Source organism: Cajanus cajan, chromosome 2 (genome assembly GCF_000230855.2).
Source record: "Cajanus cajan strain Asha chromosome 2, NIPB_CcT2T_4, whole genome shotgun sequence".
In the NCBI taxonomy this organism is placed as follows: Eukaryota; Viridiplantae; Streptophyta; class Magnoliopsida; order Fabales; family Fabaceae; genus Cajanus; species Cajanus cajan.
This window is the reverse complement of record NC_138518.1, coordinates 4,266,514-4,292,777: the sequence shown is the minus strand read 5'-3', so window position 1 is coordinate 4,292,777 and position 26,264 is coordinate 4,266,514. Positions and strand designations below refer to the sequence as shown.

General features: G+C 30.7%; 1 long non-coding RNA gene across 1 annotated transcript; it reads right to left on the bottom strand.

Annotated features, from left to right (window-relative positions):
• Positions 1 to 14,581: 14,581 nt before the first annotated feature.
• Positions 14,582 to 18,104, bottom strand: LOC145954106 (uncharacterized). The gene is made up of 3 exons (XR_014431272.1): positions 17,918 to 18,104; positions 17,175 to 17,282; positions 14,582 to 14,871 (listed from the first exon to the last, which is right to left on the bottom strand). It is a non-coding gene; the product is annotated as an uncharacterized LOC145954106 (long non-coding RNA).
• Positions 18,105 to 26,264: the final 8,160 nt, after the last annotated feature.

The following is a 26,264-nucleotide window of genomic DNA, read 5'->3' as shown; positions in this document are numbered from 1 at the left end:
ATACGAACCCTGGGTAGGTGATGCTTCAGGGACGAGCGTACTCCTGAATGATCAGGGATGATACGAACCCTGGGTAGGTGATGCTTCAGGGACGAGCGTACTCCTAGATGATCAGGGATGATACGAACCCTGGTATGGTGTGGGTTGAGTGAGGCAAATAACCTGTATCACTTGTGTCAGATGTGGCGAGGTCTTGGCATAGTGTTAATTGTAAGATTGGCTTGAATTATGGACGTGAAAATGATATTGTTAAACGTAAAATGGTGTGGAGGGTGATGGATTGATAAATTATGATACATGCTTATATATATGAATTATGATGAGATTTCATTATGATGTGGTGGTATGTACTTTGCATATAGATATTTCCTTTTCTCACCGTATAAATTGTGGATGTTTTAGGTGAGGAAGATCCGGCTACGAGTAGAATGCCAACAGTTGAATTGTGGGTATGCTCTGATATTGTGACATCGGGGCAGAGGATTTTTAGGACATAGATTTGATATGGATTTGGAATTGTAAATATCAGAGCAGGTCGATCCAATCGGCCGTGAGTTATGAGTTTACTATGCTTGTTTGGTAGATGAATGATGGAATATGTTTTGCTTTATGATGAGGATAATGATGATGATGATGATGTTTCCCTTGTGTTGTTAGTGTTGTGCTTACACTTATATTATTTTCTCATAGTTTGGCTGAAAGACATGATATAGCTTAGTTGATGCTATTCATAATTGCTTATTTGTTTTGATACTTCTTGCTTATGTAAGAAGTAGTGGGTGAGTGGTATCGCTCGTGTTGCGAGCATATGTGCTAGTAGTAGTGGACGAAGCCTTGTGCTAAGCAACTAGAACTATTAGAACCTTGAATGTGGTCGAGACATTGATTTGTCGAGTGTATTAAGAGTTTACGATTTGTAGAGTTTCTGAAAGCTATAGTTCTAGTGATTGAATCTAAGAGGTTATGTGTTAAGCATTAGAGCTTTGAGTGTTCTTGATGAAAGGTCAAAGTTTTGGTGATTTCCTTAAGTTTTAGTGCTTGCGTATTAACCTAGTTAGGGGTTAGGTTGCATGGGGATTTTACTTCAGATGTAAGTCTTTTGTGTGGAATATGTGAGTTGTTTTGGTTTAGGATTGTAGTAGAAAGCTTGAATATGAAGTTGAGGAGTGAGTTTGGAATGGTTGAGGTATTTTGTGGGATGTTAGTACACTATTGTTGTATGGTGTAGGGAATATTTTCGTTGCAGTCTTGTTGTGCCAATATCAGTACCGTATTGACAGATTTAGATTTTATGGTCTTCACAAAAGTTGTAGCCTTGGACGTTATCTTTCCAATGGAACTAGAATTAGGTAAAACGAAGGTCTAGAACTCCAGTTATAGCTACTTTAGTGATCAAAGGTCTAGCTGTAAGCGCCAAATATATCTGCTGAGGTTTTTAAAATTTTTAGCTAAGAAGATGATCTTGGAATCTTATGTCTTCATAAGAGTTGTAGCTCATTTTCTTAGCTTTCTTTTGAGATAGGTTTGAGATCATTTGGATGAGTATAACTCTCTGAGTGTCAATTGCTTTTACAGTTGTTGGAGGTAGGTATATGTTGTCATGATGTTTTTGAGTTGTTAGGCATAGCAAGGATAAAAATAGATTTGGATATGATGTTTTGAGGTTTTGTCATTGAGAGGTTGTTTAAGGTGATATGATGTCATGTGGTAAGATTGATTCATGCTTTATGGTGTAAGTGATGATTGATTCGTATATGCTTAGGGATGGTATATATGAAGGTTTAAAATAGGTATTCTAATATGATTTGATATGCATGTATGTTGATATGAGGATAGATGACTTTATGGATCAATTAGTGGATGTTTGTGTATTAATGAGATTGACCTTAGGATGTGATATCATCATATTAAGAGTTAAGTGTGAAGATATATCCAAGATAAATTTAGGATATATTATCTAAGTATGATTTTTGACTGTATGAGATGAGTGTTCTAGGTCTTGTAATTTCTTGCAGAGGTATAATGTAGATCTATCTAAGATAGAAGTTGTGCTTAAGTGAGAGATACATGAGTCTATTAGCGAGGTTATGAGTTTCTTGGATTAGCTCATTGTTGTTGGATATTTGTTGAGTAACTTTCTAAGATAGCGTTACCTTTGAACAGATTGAGTAAGAAGAGTGTTATTTTGTGAGATAGTAAGTGTGAGAGTAGTTTCCAAATTCTTAAGGAAAGATCGACTAGTGCGCTAGTATGAGCATTGGCCGATCTTAGTAAGCCTTTTGTGGTATGGGTTGATGTTTCTAAGATATGTTGGGACAGAGTGTTGATGCAAGAAGAAACAATAGTAGCTTATGCTTCTAGGAAATTGAAAATTCATGAGAGGAATTACCTTACCCATAACCTTGAGTTAGCGATTTTTTCGTTTATACTAAGATTTGGAGACACTAACTATATGATTCTAAGCTTGAGGTATTTAGTGATCATAAGAACCTTAAATATCTTTTGACCAAAGGAGTTAAATATGAGATAAAAGAGATAGTTGGAATTTCTTAAGGAATAAGATTTTGATCTTATTTATTATTTTGGCTAAAGCCATTGGGGTGATCGATGTTTTGTGTAGGAAACCTTTATATTTATCTTCCCTTATGATTAGAGAGATGAATCATTTTGGCTCAAATTAGAGATTTAAGTTTGGCTTATAAGGTTACTCTTAGTAGTGTGAGACTAAGTATGACTTGAGTAACGAATGGATTGTTGAAGGAAATTGGAGAAGCACAATTTTGGTGACAAGATATGAGGCTATAGGATAAGAGTTTGACTTGGGTGTAGATGGAGGGGTGAAATTAGAGATCTGATATGTATACCTAGTGAACTTATGCTTAGGTGCTTAATCTTTAGAGATGATCATAGAAGTAAAACCAATATTGTGGCAGATGCCTTGATTATGATGACCTCTGGTATATCATTTTGATGATTTAAGGGTTGGATTTGATTGGAGAATTTAAAGACTTATGCTTGGTGTGTGAGATTATCCTTAGGAGCATTGAATTGATTATGTTGAAAGTGACTAGTGAATTAATGGATGATCTTAGAAAAAGAACGTAAGAGTACTCTTAGCATTCATTTAAGAGCTACTACGATGTATCAGAGTAGCGCAACGGAAGTGTAGTGGCCTAAGATGAAGAGAGGAGTAAAGCAATTGTATACTTATGGTTAGCATACTAGAAATCTTTAAGAATTTTGTAGCACTTAGACGCTCCATTTTGGAAGTGAGATGGTGAGTGGATAGACCTTAGTGGTAGGTTTGTCTAAGACGCTTAAGAGATTGATTTTATTTGTGTTTCAGTGGATAGACTAGCCAAGTTTATATGTCTTACCCTTAGAAATCCTTTGATAAAATTGATAGAGTTGTATATCAGCAACGTAGTGAGGTTGCATAAGGAATAGAAAGTAAGAAGAGAGAAGTCTACCATTACAAAAATTTCGAGGACGAAATTTCTTAAAGGAGGGGAGTATTGTAACAGCCCATTTTTCGTGGGCCAAAGGCCCAATTCGTGGCCTAGAACGGGCCGTTTCAATTTTGAAACGGGTCGTTCTGGAATAGTGAGTATGGCCAAAATTGTAGAAGCAGAACGGGCCATTCTGGTTTGGAGAACGGGCCGTTCTGGAATTAGAACGGGCCTGCTGGGTTTGAGAACGGGCCGTTCTAGTTTGGGAACGGGCCGTTCCAGTTGAAAAATTTACGTAGGTTTGAAGGGCCCAGAACGGGCCGTTCCGATTTTGGAACGAGCCGTAGTGGTAGGTGGGCGAAAAATCCTATAAATAGGCCTCAAATCCTCTCATTTCTACACACCTCTCATTCTCACTCTCTCTTCTCTTCTGTTCTCTCTTTCGTTCCTCTTCTTCTCTCTGAAGACCAAGGGGAACTCAGAGGATGAAATTCTGCTCCAGTTTTAGTTCCGATCCTTATTTAAGGAAAAAGAGGAGGAGGTTCTGCCCGAGTTCCTATTTATCCAGGTACGGGGGAAAAGGAGATTATTTATATGTAGAGTTACATGAGAGAATTGGGTAGAGGAAGAGCCCTTAGGGTTATGAATAATTTTATAATTATTTATGTTTGGAGAATTAATTACCTTATGTGATTCTATATATATTTAGGATTACGAATATATGTTTAACTTGTAAAAATGATGCTCTGGGAGAGAGGACGAAATTATAGAAAAGTAGAAAAATGCCTGTAAGTTAGGTTGTGAAAAATTGGATGATTTCTGTTTGAGAAATTGAGGATCCCATTAGATTCTGTATGTGTTGAGGATTATAGATATGCTAATAATTTGTAAGAATGATGATTTAAGAGGGAGAACGAAATTGTAGAAAAGTGCCTGTGAGTTGGGTTTTGGAATAATTGGAGATTTTATCGTTTGTATTAAAATTATATTAAATTGCTAATTTATTGATTATTATTACATTTATGAATGTTATATTAAATTGATAATTCTATTGATTTAATATTGTATTAAACTGGGGAATTAAATGAGTTTTATATTATTGTTATAATGAGTATTCATGGTGAATTGCGTGAGGATGTGTAAAACCTTATTTTGTTAGACTTATCTGTTGAGTATGTGATATGAAATTGTGTATGTGATATGAAATCGTGATATGAGATGAGATGTTGTATGGACATGATTAAGGTTGTGATTGTGATGTGTTTTCTCACATGAGTGACTAGGGATGGCACGACCCCTGGGTAAGTGGTGCTACAGGGAGGGCGTGACCCTAGTATGGTGTGGGATGAGTAAGACAGTTAACACACACCACTTATATCGATTATGGCAGCCTTGACATAGGGTTAAATGTAAGAGATTGTATGGATTGTAATGTGATTGTGGTTCCTCACATTCATGCTTCAAGGACGAGCGTACTCCTGAGTGATCAGGGATGATACGAACCCTGGGTAGGTGATGCTTCAGGGACGAGCGTACTCCTGAATGATCAGGGATGATACGAACCCTGGGTAGGTGATGCTTCAGGGACGAGCGTGCTCCTAGATGATCAGGGATGATACGAACCCTAGTATGGTGTGGGTTGAGTGAGGCAAATAACCCGTATCACTTGTGTCAGATGTGGCGAGGTCTTGGCATAGTGTTAATTGTAAGATTGACTTGAATTATGGACGTGAAAATGATATTGTTAAACGTAAAATGGTGTGGAGGGTGATGGATTGATAAATTATGATACATGCTTATATATATGAATTATGATGAGATTTCATTATGATGTGGTGGTATGTACTTTGCATATAGATATTTCCTTTTCTCACCGTATAAATTGTGGATGTTTTAGGTGAGGAAGATCCGGCTACGAGTAGAATGCCAACAGTTGAATTGTGGGTATGCTCTGATATTGTGACATCAGGGCAGAGGATTTTTAGGACATAGATTTGATATGGATTTAGAATTGTAAATATGATTTTGAAAACAATTTGTAAACTTTCAAGTTTTATTTTCAATTAGGGGTGAGCAACGGGTGGGTTTGGTCGGGTTCGGGTGAAAAATGTCCAACCCATTGTAAATCGACTTTGAAAAAATGTGACCCATATCCGACCAACTGTGCTTTCAATTTGAGGCGGTTCGGGTTGAAACGGATTCGGATTTAAGCGGGTGGGTATAATCGGGTTTGAATTTTTTTGTAAACCAATTTATCTTAAGGAAGATGAAGCTTAAAACGATAAAAAATATTTTTAAAATAGTGTATAAAAATAGAATGAAGGTGACAATAGATGGTGTAAGTAGATTCGTAGTTGAAACATTTACAAACTAAAGAAGCAAAAATAAAAGATAACAAAATTCATAGTTGTTACATGGAAAAGAAATATAAAGTTAGATTACAAAATCATAAGAAATCACAGTCACACAAAATGTACTCAAAATGGAGATAAGAAGATGGAAAAGAAAGACAAAGAAAGAAGCAAAAAGATAACTCTAAAAATGGACTAGTGTGTTGAGAAGTTGAATGAGGAAGGAGAAGACAAAATAAATATCTAAGTTATGAGAAAAAGGAAAAAAATAAGTTACAAATTGATGGCTATATTATACTTGAAATAAAGACTTTTAAGTTTGGACCATTGTTGTTTAGTTATACAAAAGTAATAAAAATTTAAACTTATCTCATTTTCGGTTGGGTTCGGTTTTTGGCGGGTTTAAAAATTCAAAACCGAACCCGCCCAATATAACCCGTATAAAATCAAAATTTTAACCCGATTTACCCATAAGACCCGCCGAACCCACCCAAAAACAATATTTTTTATCGGGTTTTTCGGGTTCGGTTCGGGTGTCGGTTTAATGCTCACCCCTATTTTCAATTATTATGTTGGTTATTGATAAATGAATATGAAGGTTTTATGTGAACCCTTTTACCAACGTTAAAAACTTTATTCTTTAAGTTTATTTATATGATTAATATTTATATGTGTTGGGGTAGTAAGGGTGTCACACAGTCTCCCTTACATTCATGAATGTTAGACCAAATGGGTGAAGCTTCGAGATGTTCTCCTTTAGCCTCTATTTCTCCACTCAATTCTTCAAAGAGTAAAGAGTAAAAATAAGAGACGTGAAAAAGGAAATTGATGCAACCTTTTTAAAATAAAAAATAAAAAATATAACCACTCTTTTAACCTAATTAGTTCAAACATTTAATTATAATTCTCTTTTCCTTCCCTCAAAACAAGTAAAATAAAATAATCAATAAAATCATATAATTATACACGTATATTAATAAAAATATATTATAATTAAAACCAACTTATTTATATCAATAAAATACAATTATAAAACTCAATCCAAATATTATTAAAATAATATATAATTTTTTTTTGGTGTTGAAAATAATATATAATTAATAAATAAAATCTTGGAGTGTTACATTTTTTTAAATATTAAGATAATTAATAAGTCATTAGTTGAAGTGAAATCCCATTCAATCTCTTTATGTAAAATTGTTTATAAAAAAATATAATTAAAAAATAGACCTCATTAAAAATAATCAATCAAATTTACTAATAAAAATTAGTCATTAACAAAAATAATAAATAATTTGCATCAATAATATATAATTATAAATAAAAAATAATACGATAATAGCCTCAGAATCTAGTGGTTCAAATTATTTGGTCTTTGCATCATAATTTACACACAATCATGTGCAATAAATTATAAGGATCATTAATTTTAGTAATGGTTAGGAGGCACCTCCACGTGTTTGTCCCCCACTTAAGGACCCTTCTTCAGGTGAGTTACCGCCAAAACCACAACATCATCGAGATTCAACATCGTGAACTTTTTCAAACTTAAATTTCAAATTTCAAATTTGAAGCGGTTAAAAAAAAACAGTGGTTTCATTGTTAAAAGCGACAGAGAAAAAAAAAACAATGAAACAGAAAAGTGAAAAGTGAAAACGACCACCAACTTTTGGTGATGCAAAAATAAGAACACTGCGAGATTTCCCGCCTTCAGAAATGACGTCGAACTAACTGCAATGTTTGCGTAGTTTCAACTCAAAACTAAATTTTCAGAAACGGAATTAGAAAATTCTCCTGTTTGGTTTGGTGCTAAACTTCTAAAATTTGTGTTTTATTTTTACCCAACATGAAAAATATATGGTTTAAATATTTATTATATATAATTAAAATTTTGTGATAAATTATATATATTATATTTTCTATATATATTAAATAATTTATATCGTGACATATGATTATTTTTAATTATTAGTAATTTATTTTTAAAATATTGAAATTTAAGTCATAAATAAATATGATAAATAAAAATTAAATTAGATAAAAGTTAAAAGAATCTTTAAATATCTTCTCGTGAAAGAAAAATACTTAGAAATGTTTTTGTTGAAAACTAAATCACTAGTTCAATGATTGTAAATTCTGTCCTAAGATATAAGGAGTCGGCTTGATACTCTTAGGTTGGATTTTCAACGGTATTAAATTAATGTTTTACCAACAAAAGTTATGTCTTGTGAGTGGAGATTAGTCATTAATTGTTATCTTTGTAAAATTATGTGTATTAATTTGATTTTTTTTTTGTCATTGTTCTAAACTTTGTATATTAAAAGAAATTAAATAAATTCTTTGTTTCAAAAAGTATGAATTTTTGTATTTCGTATTTAAATTTATTTTTACTATTTTTAATTGGCATAAAGTAATAAAATTACAAAATTACATTAAGGATATTTCCTTCACTGTGATTAACTTTTTATTATTATTGAAAACATTGTATGTTAAAAAAACGTAAGTTTAAGTATGTTTTTAGTCTATGTAAAATAAGTAAGTTAGAGATGATTATCTCTCCTCACATCCGACACTAATCCTATGCCTGACATTAAGAGAATGAGAACCTTGACTTCAAACCATATCCGACACCATGAAGGCATGTCTAGCATGATATCACTTTTTGCACTTATGCAAAAATCGAATAGCCCCAATCCACTTGAAAACAACAACTTGCCAACATGCATTGCATCATACCACATCTAAACAACATATACAACACAATTATACCATAAAAAATAACATGCATTTAGGGATGACAAATAAACATATAGTCATGGGTAATACTCAAACTTGTCTTAACTTTGACGAAAAATACCTGATTTGATCCAACATGGATATGGATAATACTTGATTTGTCAAACCAGGGATGGGGACACGGATGAATATATCCTTACCCGCCCCATCCCCGTCTATAAACCCATATCAGTAACCACTTAAACTTTTTAAAACACGTAGTCTGTAAGCCCTTTTCCTAGTTTTCTTTACTCATTCCTCACATTTGCAATAGGGTTTGTCTTCCTCCCACCAAACTCTCTTCCTCCCATCGACCACCACGACACTTCCAGTTTCTCTCTCTCTCTCTATCAATATGTTTGGCATGGTGGGATCTAGGATGAGGGGTTGTGTGTTGGTTGCATGAAGGTTCCAGGGTTAAGCATGTATGGGTTTTAGGGTTGGGTGCACGAGGATTTCGAGGTTGAGTAGCTTCCAAGGTTCTAGGGTTTAGGACATCAGGTTTTCAAGATTAGGCATGTGAGGGTTCCAAGGTTAGGCACATGAGGGTTGTTTATTGGTTGGTGGCACATGTCAATTAGTGATGTTTAATTTATGGCAGGTACGAATACGGGTATGAGTATACCAAATACCCAAAGGGAACATAAATAAGACATAAATCCCATACCCGTCAGGTATCAAGTATGATGATGGGTACAAAGTATGAATGTGGGGACGAGGACATGTATCATGAAACCTGCACCTGTCTCGCCCTATTGTCATGCCTACATGCATCCATCAAAACCAAGAATCATCATATTTCATCTCATAAATAACTTTGAGAGCAAAAAGCACAACCTAGCAAACCATCATGAATTCAATCAATCTCAACTATAATAGATGATCCTTTGGCAGTAAACAACCATATCAAAATCAAACAATCTTTAATCCACAAACTTTGCTTACCTTTAGTCAATCCAAACCAAAGAGAGGAGAAGAAGAAAATTTTCGCATGGCCTAAGACTCAAGATTCTTGGCTCTATAATCTTTTAATCTCCTCCTAGTTAAGTGATTTAGATGCAAGAAAGGGAGAAGAGAAGGGTTATACTTTAGAAAAGTGGAGAAAATCACTCGAACTCCAAATAACTTCTTACTAGCTTTTCTTTAGGATTTTTGAAAATATGAACTTATAAGGTTCACGTTTTTAAAAAAATCATATATACCCTTTATGAGTTGAACCAACTTAATTATGCCTCAATTACATTAGAGGCAACCTAACTATGATAGTTCCTCGATTTCATAGTTTTGAAACAACAACATTAACGTCAATAATCAACTAAGCATGTAATTAATTTAAAATATCAAAACTCATAGTGATACAAAGTCATAATTGAATATACTACTTTATCTTTATAGCGATTGATCTAATGACAATTTGTTCCTTCTTTTTTTAAAAGAAAATCATTGAGATTTCTTTGATTAATATATATATATATATATATATATATATATATATATATTTATTTATAATTATTAAGATGATATCAAATAATTTAATAAATAGATTGCAAACTTTATATTATATAAAAATATTAAATATAAATTGATCCCACTCTTATCTATATTGTTAATTTTTTTAATTTTCATCAAAGTTGAATTAAATTAATCATAACTCAATACAAAAAAAAATCATAAGAAACGGTTGCATTAATTGTATTTAAAATTATAAATATTTATTTTCCAAGTTTAATTTGTTTTAATATATTCATTAAAGATAATACTTATTAGATAGATGTGACGTTAAAACTTTCATCATTAGTGAAATAATAATATCAGCATAGTTATAGATTGTTTTTATTTTGGATCAAATTAAAATAAGAAGCACATATTTTTTTTTTATCATTTTTGCATTTTATTTTTACCATTTTTTTCAATATTCCATATAATGTTTAAATAATTTTCTAAATAACCTTGACCACTTAAAAAAAACATTTAACCTCTAATATGAACATTTTAGAAATATTTAATTAGACTTTTAAACTTTAAAATTTTATAAGAATCCTTAACATTTTAAAATTTTTGTAATTGAGTTTCAATAGATAATTGGTGGCGGCATGACACAGCAACTAAAGTAACAATCTGTGGTGATTTTATACCTCTAGTCTCAATATATATATATATATATCAAAGACTTGATTATAAACATTTTTAATTTATAGACTTAATTAAAAATTCTTAAAAATTTTAGGCACCTTTGGCTACTGCTATAATAAATCAACATTTAAATAAGAATATGTAGTATTTTAGTTTGGATAATATACAAAATAAAATATTGTATATCATAAAATTTATATTAATTAAATATAAATCATACGTTAATTAAAATTTATATTAAATAAATATTTTTAATTATGTATTACTCCGATGCCTCCTATTGTAATTATAAGACGCAATTTAAAAATAAATGGTAGTTTTATTTATTTATTTATAAGAATTTAACAACTTTTATAAAACAAGTTTTAACTTTCATTTTTTGCTCTATATCAAAATTTGTTCTTAAATTCTCCAATTATCATTTACTATATCTATCCCTATATATAACTTTTTTAACAATTCTCTCTGTTCTATAAGAAATGCAGTTTAAGGTTTCTACACATAAGCATCTATCCCTATATATAACTTTTTTAACAATTCTCTCTGTTCTATAAGAAATGCAGTTTAAGGTTTCTACACATAAGTAATAAGGATGACAAAACAACCAATACTACTCGTAGATAAATTCATTATGAATTTTAAATGAATAATTAAATAGATATCCACTTAATAATAGGACAGGTATCTATACTCACGGGTATTCACACTTTAAAAACATTAAAAATACTCTTAATTATATATAAAGTAATTTAACTCAAATTATTTTTATATTAAATATATGTGTCATAATTTTTATTTTAGTACAAATATATGTTACAAAATTATTTTTAATATAAATATATGATTTAAAATTATTTAATTTCAATTTTTATTTTATTTCTTACCTTTTTATTTAAAATTATACATTTTCTTAAGTATTTATGGATACTTGTAGATACCCATGAATATATCAAAATTTAATGGATACATGTACTAAACGGAGCAGATGATAGAAGTTACTATCCACCCTGTTGTCTAGGGATGATAATAGGTAGGGTCTAGGTAGGATCTTATAATACCTGTTCCTATAATCACGTTTAAAAACAATACTCATACTCATTTTCATATTCACGCGGGTAACAATTTTAATCCTCATCCTCGTACCCACTAAGTATGTAACATCCCGAATTTTCTATTGGTAAATAGTTAATTATGTTATAAAAGAAAGAAAAATAGAGAGAACAAAGAAGACAATATGAGATGGAGAAAAGAATCTGACTGGTATATTATCTTTGGGAGAGGACTAACCTATTTATAAGTATATGTGGTAACTGAACAATTACACAATAAAGGGAATAATACATAACAGAAATATAAATAGTAATGATTGATAATGAATATTGGCATCCACTAATTAAGCCACTAATTATTATTCATAACACTCCCCCTTGGATGTCCAATATTTAGAATGTGCCTCGTTAAAACCTTACTAGGAAAAATCCTGTGGGATAAAAACCTAGTGAAGGAAAAAGAGTACATCATTCATAAATATTTATTTTCTATCCCTCATGCATACAATCTTTAAGACGATGGAGTCCAATCTTGTGTATCAATTGTTCAAAAACTTTTCTTGGAAGTGACTTTGTAAAGAGATCTGCTAGGTTGTCACTTGAGCGGACTTGTTGAACATTTATATCACCATTCTTTTGAAAAAAAAGAATTTTGGTAGAATATGTTTTGTTCTATCTCCCTTTATGTATCCATCTTTCAATTGTGCAATACATGCAGCATTATCTTCATATATAACTGTCGATGTCATTTTGTTAGAAAATAAACCACAAGTTTCCCGTATGTGTTGAATCACAGATCTTAGCCAAACACATTCACGACTTGCCTCATGTAATGCTAAAATTTCAGCATGATTAGATGAAGTGGCTGATATGGTTTGTTTTACAGATCACCATGAAATGGCTGTACCATCATTTGTAAACAAATATTCTGTTTGTGATTTACCATTATGAGGATCTGACAAATAACCTGCATCTGCATAACCATTTAGTTCTGGTTTGGGAACATTTAAATATAATAACCCCATATCCATTGTACCTCTAAGATAACGAAGGATTTGTTTAACTCCATTCCAATGTCTTCGTGTAGGTGAAGAACTATATCTTGCTAACAAATTAACAACAAATGCTATATCAGGTCGTGTATAATTAGCAAGGTACATTAGTGCTCCTATAGGCACTAAGATATGGTACTTCGGGACCAAGTATTTCTTCATCCTTTTCTTGGGGTCTAAATGGATCTTTGTTAACATCTAAAAATCTTACAACCATGGGAGTGCACCTGGATATGATTTATCAATATAAAACCTTTTAAGCACCTTAGTTATATAAGCACCTTAGTTATATAAGCTTTTTGATGCACAAGAATTCCATTTTCTAAGTATTCAACTTGCAGTCCTAGACAAAACTTTGTCCTTCCTAGATCCTTCATTTCAAACTCTTTCTTTAAGCAATCTATTGCTTTTGAAAGCTCTCCAGGAGTTCCAATAATGTTTATGTCATCTATATAAACTACAATTATGGCAAATCCATTTATTACAAGAAAAATGTCAATTTTCGACGAAAATTTCCGACGGAAACAAGTAAATTTCCGATGGAATTTGGTATTTCTGACGGATTTTCGACGGATTTAAATCCGTCAAAAAAAGTGTCGTCGAAAAAAAAAATCCGTCAGAAATTTAAATTTTCGTCAGAAATTTCCAACAGAAAATTCTGTCAGAAAATTCGGTCAGAAATTTCTGACAGAAATATTTGTCGAAAATTTCTGACGAAAATTCTGTCAGAAATTTTCGACGAAAATTCTGTCAAAAATGTCTCCCAGAATTTTCCGACAGAAATTTCCGTCGAAAATTTTTTAGGGACATTTCTAATGGAAATTTCTGTCGGAAAATTCTGGGAGATATTTCTGACGAAATTTCCGTCGAAAATTTTTGGGTAAAGTTTTGATAGAATTTCTGTCAGAAATTTTTGGGGACATTTGCGACGGAAATTTCCGTCAGAAATTTTTGGGATACATTTAATTATACATAATTTTTTTAATATAACTAATTATTTTAACCTGTTTATCATAAATTATAGAAGCTTCATCAAAATAAATTTAAAAGATAATAGTAATGTTTATATCATAATAATAAAACAATTCATAATTCAAACATCATATATAGTTAATTAAAATAGAGTAATTAATATTTTTCTAATGCTAACTAATAATCTTCATAATTAGGAGAGTCTTGTTGATTTTTGTCTTGGTCATCTTCTTCTTGTTGGTTTTGATGTTGTTCCCCATTTTGTTGATCTAAGTTGGTATTTTGTTGTTGACAAATATTTTGAATGGCAGTTTGTGCTTCACTGGGTAAGAATTGCATGACAACTGATTGAATTTGTTGCAACTGACGAATAAGCACATCATTTTCTGCAAGTCGTTGTTTCAATTGACCAATTTCTTCCTTGTCACATGAACTGCTACAAGATGCTTTCCTTTTAAGATTGACGTCGACACGACTGCTTTGTGTATCTTTTAAATGACGAGCAAGGTCTCCAGCTCCATACAGTCGCCCCTTAGTGGTCATGCCACCAACTGCATCAGACCAACACTTAGACCTAATTGTATCCTCCAAACCAGGGTCCATAGGATGTGATTCATCAACAGATGATGCAGCCTCGGACATAGCTTGAGAAAATTTATTGACAAAATCTTCCTGTAATTCAACAAAGGCATTGTTTTACTAATCTTGTAAATATGATTAAAAATAACATCAATAATTATTTAAATAACTCACATATGTTTTGTTGGATCTTTCATCAACAAACTGTCCAATATTTTTAATCCATACATACCATGCGCTTGGCATGATCATGAACTGTAATTGAGCCACCTGTATGAAGAGTCCCACCCTTTTCAGACAGTCGATTTAGAGAGGCTTGTGTAGACTTTACTCGAAAAGCAGCTGAATTCCAATGGGCTACCAATTGATTCCACACATCTTCTCCAACCCAAAGTGGCCTTTTACCTGCTTTCCGAGCTTCATTAAACATATCAGACAATCTGTGAGAAGCTTTTGAGTGAAAAATTTTCTTTACTTTTTCCTCATCCTTGGGTCTCCATGCCACCTTACGCTACATGAAGAAAAAATCAATGAATTATAATAATTATAACACAAAAATGTCAAAGGAAATCAAATTCAAATCTTTTTCAACAATTAATAGAAATGATATCATGCAGGTGAAGCCACAAACAAATATAACATGAGGATACAAATAAATAAATTAAACCAAACCAAAAGCAATAACACAAGCATTTCAACTCAGCTTTTTTTTTACAACTCATGTTAAAAGCAAATGCTTGTATCGAAACTACAATAACAAGTAAGTTCAAGTGTTTGTGAACATGTAAATTAAGCATCAAAGTTCCAAGTAAAGAAATGAGATGAACAATATATGACTCAAAAATTGGTACAATTTAGATGAACATATCATTGTTCACAAACAAGAATTAAACAAGCAATTCATACCTTAAACCGTTGGAAGAAGGCATCCTAATATGCCATGCAATGCAAGCCACAATCTTTGTTACCATCCAGGCCGTCCTATGACATACATACATACATATATATATATATATATATATATATATATATATATATATATATATATATATATGAGGGTGATGGTTGGTGTTGTGTACTACTTTAAGCCTTTCTTAAACTTCACACTATTAAAAGTAGAAAACTATATGACACTTTTGATTTTAGTGATAGTTTTTAGTGACATTTTAGCATGATTTTAAAATAGTATCCAACTGATTAATTCTTAACTGATTCAGTTGTTTTATATTGTAAATAAGAAATTATTTTATCTACTTAATTATTTTCATTTGTTTTCCTAAAAAATATTACCACAATCAACACCAAACAGTAACTATTAAAGAAAATGGAACAAGCATTTTTTAGTTATCCTTCCTTTTTTAGCAATCAAATACTTTCTCATATAACCTGACTAGTTTACTCGGAAATTACATCAAATACAAAATATGTGTTTCAATTCCTCAAAAACTAGCCACTAGAGCTGTCAAAACGGGCCAGCCCAACCCATGTGGGCCAGCCCACTTTGGCCCACCTTAAAAACGGGCCAACCCAACTCGGCCCACTTTTTATATTTTCAGAATTTTTATGGCCCGGCCCGGCCCACCACGAGTTGGTGGGTCAAACGGGCCAGCCCACCAACCCATCAAAAAAAAAAATTCAAATTTCAAATAACATAATAATCATAATAATAAATTGTTTTACTTGCCCAACTTCTATATATCCTAGCCTTGTAGATTGTTTTACCAATTACCATCCTTTTGCAAATTGTCATCTAACTAATAAATTCTATAAAATTCAAAAAATATCATAAAATAAATAAAGTAATAAGCATTTGAGTTGCAAGAACCAAGAAGAGCCACCGCCCAGACACAAAATTGCAATCACGCCTTCACCACATAATAAAACTATTTTGCAAAATAATAATAATAATAATAATAAATAGCATAAAAAAAAGTAAAGTATATTTTAATTAGATGAATAGCAACTGTAATCATATGATAGGTTTCTCTAACATGGCCGGCGCTGTTGGACTATCCTGCACGCTCGACACAAGTTTTCGGTTTAAGGTTTGTTAATTAATCGGTCTAGCTGCGTGCAATCATATCAAAAAAATATTCATTTGTCAATTTAGGCTCACGTCTAATCTCTTGGGGGTTTGAAAGGGCCATATTCTCAAATCTTAATAACACTGCCTCAAATGATAGGAGAGGAATCTAACCTAAACCCCAAATTACAAAGTGAGAAAAAAAAAATGAAACTTAGCAACAGAGTCAGAGTCGTGAAGAGGGGCACCTTCGTTAAGTTGAAGCCACTTGCAAAGGGAGAGTCAGAGTCAGTGTAGAGGGGCACCAAGATGAAGCAGTGAAGCAGAGAGAGCCTTCGTGATGCCGAAGCTGAAGGCGGAGTGGCGTGGTCCCTTCCTTGCTAGAATAGGGTTTTCAATTTTTCCACTTTATGCTCTCTGAGTCTCTGTTCCTATTTAGTATTTGGGTTGGCTCAGTTGTAATAAAAAAAAATAAGTGGGCTGGTGGGCTGCCCGGCCCACCACGGGTTTAGCCCAAGTGGGTCGGGTAAAAGTGGGCCGGGTTTAAAGTTATCCACTTATCATAAAGCTGTTGTTTATTTTGGCCCGGCCCGGCCCGTTTTCAAGGTGGGCCGGGTTGGCCCACGGGCCACGGCCCATTTTGACGGCTCTACTAGCCACTATAAAGGCATGTAATTTTGGTTGCGCAATCTATCTACATAACAGTGGTCCTCAGCTAATAGGTGATTTAATCCAAAACCAAACATCTAATTAGTAATTACAAGATCAAAATTGCTAGCCTTCAGACTTACTAATAATTTCTTTTGATAAAAGAAATCCAATAGTGTACCAGGAAATCACAATAGAAAACACAAAAAGCCACCTCAATTTCCAGCAAGAAACCGTAACCCTACTTCCTCCTGACAAATAAACAAAGAGGAAAGACAATTAAACTGAGATTTCAAGACAACATGCCTTAAAAACCCTCCAGAGATCAAAATCCTCAAACATAGTTAAGAACAACACTCTAATCTTCAGATTTCTCATGCTCTAACAAATCTAATTCAGCCAGCATTCCATTGCAGAATTTAATAATAAAAAAGTGTTTCTATTAATTGCATACACCAAGTAACTGTGCTTCAACCGTGAACACAAAGCTTCTAACAATAAATGGAGGGGAAAAAGGAAAAAAAAATCAATTTCATAAGTATGACAAACTCAATCATCTTGCAAGTTCGTTCAAAACTAGTTCAAGATAAAGATTTCCATACAAGCAACGCGATATGCACTAATTAAGACTCACACACACAGACACCGTCATTATTCACGGTTCAAAGCATAAATCAAGAGCCACTACAGAGAAATAATAACTAATTCAACGAAACTCACAAAAAATTAACAAAAACAAAATAAAACAATTTTACTCGGAACATGAAAACAATTTCTAGGGTTTCGAAACATTGTAAAGACTATAAGAGTTGACAAATACGATTGATTATTAGGGTTAACGAAACAGAGAAATGGAAGAAGAAGAAGAAGCATGCGCGAATCTTACTCGGAAACTAGAAATGGAGAGAAAACAAAGACAAAAGTAGCACCGCGGTACTCTGCACCTCTTCAATTTCAGGGGACGGTTTTGGCTTTCTGAGAGTGCCTCTCTTCTATGTAAATTAGGGTTTAAAATCCCTCTCTTTTTTGTGACGAACCCTCGTGCCTCTAGGGTTTAAACTTATGCCGCCTCTTTTGCGTTTTAAAAATATATTTTTATTTAAAAATAAAAAACTACCATTTTAACTCCTATAAATAATACAAAATAAAAATCTTTAAAATACAATTATTTTTAAAATTACTATATTATTTTTTATTAATTAAATTAATATATAAATAATATTTTAATTTAAACTTAAAAATAATGATTAATATAATTTAATTTAAATGCAAAATAATAGTATTTCAAATTTAAAATAATAATATATTTATAATAATATAAATAATAATAATAGTTCAATTTTAAAATTTTAACAAAATCTTAAAGTTTTATATATAACACTTTTCCTTTGGATATAAAAAAAATTATATTCTATCTAAATAACTACATAAAATCTTCTAATATTCTATCTACCTATCATTATTAGTGGCACAAAGTGATTTAACCTCTTTAGTATTTATAAAAAATATTTATTTTTTAATATTATTTTTATTTTTTTTAAAAAAAGTATAGATAAAATCATTTTAATATTATTGTGATATAGAATGTCATTTTTGAAAGTTATTTAGTTACTTTTTATATTTTTATTTTACTTTCAATCAAAATTTAATTATAATAATTTTTCTTTATTTTTAAAATAAAATAACATCATATAAGTATTTAAATAACTATACAAATACAAAGATTTATTAAGTTTTAAACACTTATAATATTATATAAGATCTTATCATATAAAAACTTATTATATAAGATCTTAAAGAAGTTATTTCTTAAAATATATCATTATTCGAATTCATTGATTATTTAATGTTAATTATAAATTAAGATCTTATTACATAAAAACTTATTATATAATATCTTAAATTAGTTATTTCTTAAAATATATCCTTATTCATTGGAAATTTTACATAATATAATTTGTTAAAATCTTTAATATTAATATATATGATTCGTTGAATCTCTAATTAAAACTTACATGGTATAAAATCTAAAAAAAATTAATAGTGGCGGTTAAAAATGGACATTAAGTGTAAATTAAAATCACCAAAAATTATAGAGTTAACGATGTTAACCTAATTGGATGGAAAAGATGATATTATGATCAATTTTAATTAAAAATCAACGATTATTAATAATAATAAAAATATCAAATCTAAACAAAAAAATAAATTAAGAGATGAAGTAAGTGATTAAGTCTTAACTTTAATTCAAGAACAACATTAAAAACTCTTAAAATATTACTAGGGTTGGTCCTTTTATTTGATGGGTCCAAAGTGAAACAAAAAACGATGACTATTTATGTACAAATATATATCTTACAAAACATATTTTGTTATATTGGAAAAATAGCATTTTAACAAATATAAAAAAATATAATTATATTTTTCATTCAAAATACTTTTATATTATCATCTATCATCAATAAAATATTTTAATTTGCTCTTAAATAATAATATATGTCACTTATTCCTTATAAAACAAAATATATATAGAAATTATCACAAAGTAAAATTTCTTTATAGCGTTCTAGAAACAAAACAATTAATAATAATATTACTAATTGTTATAACATCAATATTTTTCAGCATTTTTTTATCCATATATAAATAAAATTATTAAAGCTAGCTAGCATTAACGTTGATGATTTCAAATATAATTCAGCAAATACATTTTATTAATTTTCTTGTAATGTTGATGATTTCAAATAAATTTTATTAATTTTATCTTTAAAAAAGTAGTCGATCCTTTTAAACACTTTTTTAAGCCTTTCACAATCTTTAGTTTTCTCTTAACTATATGAATATTAATCTTTAGTTTTGTCTTAACTATATGAATATTAATCTAAGTTTAATTTAATCATATATATATAAGTGATTTGGAAATGTACGAATTTTTATTATTAATATACTTTATTTTAGTTATATATCATTATTCAATATAAAATTTTTAACATGTCACTTCGTCACATTTTAACTGTAAAATTTATAAAACTCTAAATAAATGCACTTAATATGGGAAAAATTTGATAAAGGATAATAATAAATCTAACAATAAAATATTAATACAAACTTTAATATAAATCTTATATTAAGAATAAGAGTCACTCCCTCTTTGTATGGTACATAGTTAACTTAGCCCGACCAGTTCCCTCTAATATTTAATATTAGATTTAAGTTTTATCTTAAAAATAAATATATAGATTATCTTGTCAACACATTTCTAAAAAAATGTTATATAACTAAATTATTGTAATTAATAATGTATATGTAAGTTGCTATGGTACAAGGCTCTCTAAATTTGATGCATATGCAGTTAGGAAATAATGTTCTGTTATCAGTAGTTCTAATTAATCAGCATGCATGAGCATCCACTATTAATTAATATGGTTTAATATTAATTAATACTGATTTCTGACGGAAATTTCCGATGGAATATTCCGTCGAAAATTTCCGACAGATTATTTCGTCAGAAATTTCCGACGGAATATTTTGTCAGAAATTTCTGACGGAATTTCTGTCAGAAATTTCCGATAGATATAAATCCGTCAGAAATTTTCGACGGAATATTATCCGTCGAATTTTTTTTTTCCGACGGATCAAAATCCGTCAAAATTTTTTTTTTTTCCGACGGATTTGAATCCGTCAAAAATTATCCGTCGAAAATTACTGTTTTTCTTGTAGTGATTTTCAGTTCTTTTTATAAATACACACGGACAAATTGGATCATTTTTATATCCTTCTTCTAACAAGTATTCACTTAGTTGATTATACCACATACGACCTGATTGCTTTAGCTCATATAGGGACTTATTCAATTTGATCAAATAATCTTCTTTAGAAATTGCATCGTCAGGCAAATTAAATCCTTCTGGGAGTTTCATATAAATGTCAGCATCAAGAGAGCCATATAAATATGCTGTAACTACATCCATTAGATGTAAATTAAGTTTTTCATGTACAACCAAACTAATTAAATATCGAAAAGTGTTTGCATCCACTATAGGTGAATATGTCTCTTCAAAATCAATACCGGGTCTTTGTGAAAAACCTTGAGCAACTAATCTTGCTTTGTATCTCACAATTTCACCATTTTCATTTCGTTTTTGCACAAAAACCCATTTGTATCCAATTGGTTTTACACCTTTTGGTGTATGTAGTACTGGTCCAAAAACTTTTCGTTTAGCGAGTCTAATTCTGCCTCAATTGCATCTTTCCATTTTGGCCAATCATTTCTTTGTTGACAATCATTGATGGACTTTGGTTCTTGATCCTCAATATCATTTATTTCTTTTAGCGCTATATTATATGCGAACACGTCATCAATATTGACATTGTTTCGATTCCATCGTATTCCATTCATGACATAATTTATTGATCTCTTCATTTTCAATAATTTCAGGTACCTGAGTTTCTTCTGGAACTGGAATATAAGTTATGTCAGAGGAATCTTTTTAAGTTTTTACATCCTCAATTTGGTCATTTTGTTCTTTAGCTCCCTTTTTTATTCGAGGATTCTTATCCTTGGAACCAATTGGTCTACCACGCTTCAGGCGTATTTGTGACTCGTTTGTAGTATTAAATTATCCAACAGGGACTTCGACTCTTATTGGAGCATTAGCCGCTGGTACATATGACTTAGTCACCCTTTTTGGATCTGTGAATATATTTGGTAATTGGTTGACTAGATTTTGCAAATGAATTATCTTTTGAACTTCTAGTTCACATTGTTTTGTACGAGGATCAAGATGAGATAGTGATAATTCATTCCAACTAATATCTTTTTCCAACTGTTTTTGTGCTCCCCCTAATGTTGGGAAAATCAACTCATTAAAATGGCAATTAGCAAACCTAGCCATAAATAAATCGTCTGTTAATGGTTCAAGATATTTTATTATAGATGGGGATTCAAACCCAACATATATTCCTAACCTTCTTTGAGGAGGGGCAATTGGAACATATATAGCACACCCAAAGATTCTCAAATGAGAAATATTGGGTTGCTCACCAAAAACCAACTATAAAGGAGAGAATTTATGATAACTTGTTGGTCTGATGCAAATTAATATTGCGGCATGTAAGATTGCATGCCCCCAAGTTGACATTGGAAGTTTTGATCTCATGAGTAATAGTCTTGCAATTAGTTTTAAACGTTTGATAAATGATTCTGCAAGTCCATTTTGTGTATGAACATGTTCTACCGGATGTTCAATATCAATTCCAATGGATGTACAGTACTCATTAAAAGCATGAGATGTGAATTCACCAGCATTATCCAAATGAATTTTCTTAATTGGATAATAAGGAAAATGAGCTCTTAATCTAATTAGTTGAGCTAATAATCTCGCAAACGCCTGGTTGCGAGTTGATAATAAACAAACATGTGACCATCTTGTTGATGCATCAATTAAAACCATAAAATATCTAAATGGTCCACATGGGGGGTGTATTGGTCCACAAATATCACCTTGTATCCGTTCTAAAAATAAGATAGATTCATTCCCAATTTTTGCTGGTGATGGTCTAATTATTAACTTCCTATTGGAACAAGTAGTACATGAGAAAATATTTGATTGAAGAATGTCCCGGCTCTTCAATAAATGTCCGCATGAATTTTCAATTACTTTTCATATCATGATAGTCCCAGGGTGACCCAATCGATCAATGCCAAACTCCAAATTTATTTTGATTTGTAAACTTCTGGTTTACAATAGTATTTGTTTCAATTGTATTAACATACGCGCAATACAGTCCGTAAGAGAAAGCAGATAATTTTTCTAATACTTCCTTTTTTCAATACTCATTTAAACGAATATCCTTGAAACATATAATGCATTTTTAATATGCAACTTCGTTTCTTTTAGTAATAATATATTAGCTCTTCCGGAACCTTCAATTATATTTGTACTATCATATAACATTAATTTCTCGCATTATTGAATATGAGAAGATAAAAATTAATACGTTAGAACATTCACTTCAGGGAATGAAATAATGCTAGTTAAAATGATCTCTTGCATAAAAATTCTCAATATTTTGTTTTACTCTTCAAGAGACAATACACCAACTAAGGATGTTTCTTAATCCTTTTTTTTTATAAAAAAAATTATTGCTACTTCTAGAGCAAAATAGATGTATGAAAAATATAATACATTTTTCAAATTGAGAAATCATTATAAAAATGAAATTCTTGTTAGGTATCTTTAGACATCAATTTAATATCAAAATCTACATTAATTTTTTTTTATATCATCTCATGTATATTATCTACAAATAAATGCTTCATACAAAAAAAGTCTAAAAACATATCTCACTAACTCTTTATTTTATCATTTTAGGAAATGAATGATACAACACAATTATATATTCATTTGAAAAAAAATCACAACTTGTTTATGCCTTTTGTTATAAAAAAAATGAATCTTTCTCAATATACTTATTAAAAATATCATTTAATAAAAATATATTTATGTCATTGCTAGGTTGACTTTAAGGAGATAAAAAAAAATAATGCTAAAAATTAGGGAAATTATTCTCCTTATAAATGTTGTATCGAAAAATTAAGGAAATAATATCTCCATCAATTAAAATAATAGACGCATAACATTATGAAAATAAATAATATCAATTATATCAATAGATTTTGAAAACAAACCCTTTAAGATTCAATAACGTAATACATGAGTTCAATTATATGACAAGTTGCTTATTTCAATCAATTTAATCATGAAGAATATCAAATTACAGATGTAGGAAAACTCATAATTTTTTCAAGAAATCACATAAAACCTAAATAGGCTTGAGGATACGCTTTGCTAGTCATAATTTTTATAAGTGTCTCAAATATCATTCATCATTATAATTATGACATTTAAAAAATTATTTCACTTCCGGTGATGACCTCATTTATATCAAAGGATCAAATACAATATAATATATTTATATCAAAATTTTCACTTCTGGTGAAATTTATTTTATTTTTCACTTTTCATATTATTTTCTTACTTTCGGTGAGGAAAATATTCTTTTATTTTCATTGTCGTACAATTATCTCACTTACACTGAGAAAATATTCTTTTATTTTCATTGTTGCATAATTATCTCACTTTCGGTGAGAAAATATTCTGTTATTTTTATTGTCGTACAATTATCTCACTTCCGGTGAAAAAATATCCTTTAATTTTTCATTTTTGCACAATTATCTCACTTCCAGTGAGAAAAAATGCTTAAATTTTTTTTTTAATTTGACAATGTCTTCTGGATCATTGCAAAATCGTTATATGTATATATATATAACATTCATGGAGAATTATACAATTTTACAACACATATCATTCATGGAGAATCATTCAATTTCAAAAAAAAAAAATTAAATAGATTGAATATTCTCTTTTGATAGCATCTTCTAAACACATTTCAAGGATGTATAATATTTTCTTTATTTAATAGTGTCTTCAGGACTACTATAGTGTCTTCAAGACTACTATAGTGTCTTCAAGACTACTTTAATACATAACAATGTAAATAATACAAATATTTGATAAAATTCTTATTGTGGAAGATGAATAACTAACCTTGAAATATTTGTTTTGAAAAATATGGTTTTCTTCATGAAAATTCTTCATAGCTTTATCTTACAGTTGCAACACCAATAGCGGAAAGACTATCGTGCTGATAACGTGTTATAAAAGAAAGAAAAATAGAGAGAACAAAGAAGACAATATGAGATGGAGAAAAGAATCTGACTGGTATATTATCTTTGGGAGAGGACTAACCTATTTATAAGTACATGTGGTAACTGAACAATTACACAATAAAGGGAATAATACATAACAGAAATATAAATGGTAATGATTGATAATGAATATTGGCATCCACTAATTAAGCCACTAATTATTATTTATTTTATATTTGTAGAGATTATGTTCTTATAGTTATTTTAATGAGTTTTATAGAATGTTTTAAAGGTTTTAATAATTATTAGTATTTTGATAATGAATATTTATGAAAATTATTTTTGTAATATTTTGATTTTTAGTAGCTTAAAACAGGCCGTTCTCAAACTGGAACGGGCCTTTCCAGACTACTAAAATGGCCTAAAAAGACTAGGTTGGAACGGGCCGTTCCAACACATGATTTTATGAGTAATATGTGAACCCAGAACGGACCGTTCCAGAAGTGGACGTTGTGGGTTAAGTGTAAGCCCAGAACGGACCGTTCTGGTTTGAGAACGAGTCGTTCTAGATATGAAATTTGCGTAGGACGAATGAGTCCAGAACGGGCCATTCCGGATTTGAAACGGGCCGTTCTGGCCACATCTGATGCCTATAAATAGAACGTTCTAGCACTCCAAAAATGCATTTTTTTACTTTTGACCTCTTTTCTTCTATACTCTCTGAAGATCAAGGGGAACTCAGAGGAGGAGATTAACAAGGTCTTATTTTGGTTTCAGCTCCTGCTTATCGAGGTAAGGGAGGAGTGAGAAACCTTGCTCTAGGTGTGGGAATGTATGTTGGATAGTGGGATTGGCCTCCAATCTTGTGTTTGTTGTATGCTCATGTATGAGGGGTTTTCCCCAATTGTATCTGTTTCATCTATTGTTCCTCTTGTATGTAATTAATTGTATGAATTGCTTGAATGAATGATTAATTTCAGTTTTAAAATTGTAATTGTATGATTTGAGATTTCTGTGGGTTCCTACGGGAAACCCTATGAGAAATAGATAAATTTTTAAATGTTATTTAAATATAAATGTATAATTTTGAGATTTCTATGGGTTCCTATGGGAAACCCTAAGGGAATGAATTTGTAATTGTAACAGACAAAATGTGAACGTTTTCTGTTTTGCTTTCTGATTGTTCTATTGTGTTCCTTGTTGAATGAGATGAATGAATGTGTTTAGTTTTGAAAATAAACAAGTTTTGATATGAATTAGTACTCTGGGTCCATGTGAAAACCCTATGAGAAACAGACAAATTTTAATGTTTTCTATTTTATCTTCTGAGTTTTCTGTTGTGTTTCTTGATGTTTATGGAGTGTAAATATGTGTTTTATTTTGAAAATAGACAAGTTTTAATATGGATTAAAGTGCTCTGTGAAAATTGTGAATGACATGTGATAATGTGATATGACAATGAAATGTGAATATAATGATGAGATATGATGATGAAATATGATGATGAAATGTGGTGATGAGA